Below are 1,493 nucleotides of genomic sequence, written 5' to 3'. Positions count from 1 at the left end.
GAGGCTGCAGGTGTGTATGTGTGTGTATGGTGAGACTATAGGTGTGTATATGTGTGTATGGTGAGGCTACAAGTGTGTATGTGTGTGTATGATGAGGCTGCAGGTGTGTATGTGTGTGTATGGTGAGGCTGCCGGTGTGTATGTGTGTGGTTCGTGAGGCTGCCGGTGTGTATGTGTGTGGTTGGTGAGGCTGTAGATGTGTGTGTGTGTAGTAAGGTTATGTACTTGTAGACGTGTGTTTATTATGAGGCTGTAGGTATGTATTTGTTCATAGTGAGATTGTCGTGTGTATATAAAACATTTGTGCATCTGTAGGCGTGTGTATGGTACTGTTTGTGTGTAGGTGTTGAGTGTAATATTGTTAGTGTGCTAGTTTCGAGTAGTTGAGCTCAATAACGCAGAGACGCAGATGTTAATAATTAATTAAAGTAATTGCTTAATGTATATAGCGAGGTTGTGTACCTGGAGGTGTGTCGCTCCACTGTATATAGTTTATTGTACCATACTACAGTCGATAGTCGTACACTGCAATATACTTCTACTGTAGTAACACTTCACTGTCTCTATTTCTTTGATTTCATTACTTAACGTTGGTACATATGCTGATTTCGACTGTGGTTATGATAACTTTAAAGGCTTGTGCATCACCACTACAACACTAATGGGTATAATCACTATAGAAGTGCCGATGAGTGTATGCTCTCTTTGTTTTGGTAGATCTTTGAGAGTAGCTAGGTGAGTAGATACATATGAGAGTGGCCGGGTTTATAGTTGCAGAGGCTCAGTTGTCACAACTATAGCATACATGTGTATATTAACAGTGGCTCGGATGTTCCTACTATAGCATGTATGTGTATATTAATGATATTATTACTACAACATGTATGTGTATACTAATGATGTCCCTACTATAGTATGTATGTGTGTATTGAAGATATCACTACTATAGCGTGTATGTGTATATTAATGATGTTATTACTATCGCATGTATGTGTATATTGATGATGTTACTAATATAGCATGTATGTCTATATTAATGATGCTACTGCTATAGCATGTATGTATGTATTAAAGATGTCACTACTATAGCGTGTATGTGTATACTAATGATGTTATTATATAGCATGTATGTGTATATCAATAATTTCTCTACTATAGCATGTATGTGTATATTAATGATGTTACTACTATAGCATGTATGTGTATATTAATGATGATACTACTATAGCATATATGTATATTTTAATGATGATACTACTATAGCATATATGTGTATATTAACGATGATACTACTATAGCATGTATGTGTATATTAATGATAATACTACTATATGTATGTCTATATTAATGATACTACTGCTATAGCATGTATGTATGTATTAAAGATGTCACTACTTTAGCGTGTATGTGTATACTAATGATGTTATTATATAGCATGTATGTGTATATCAATAATGTCTCTACTATAGCATGTATGTGTATATTAATGATGT

This window comes from Sphaeroforma arctica (assembly GCF_001186125.1).
Source record: "Sphaeroforma arctica JP610 unplaced genomic scaffold supercont1.868, whole genome shotgun sequence".
Lineage (NCBI taxonomy): Eukaryota > Ichthyosporea > Ichthyophonida > Sphaeroforma > Sphaeroforma arctica.
The sequence above is the reverse complement of the archived record's forward strand: the minus strand, read 5'-3'. Positions refer to the sequence as shown.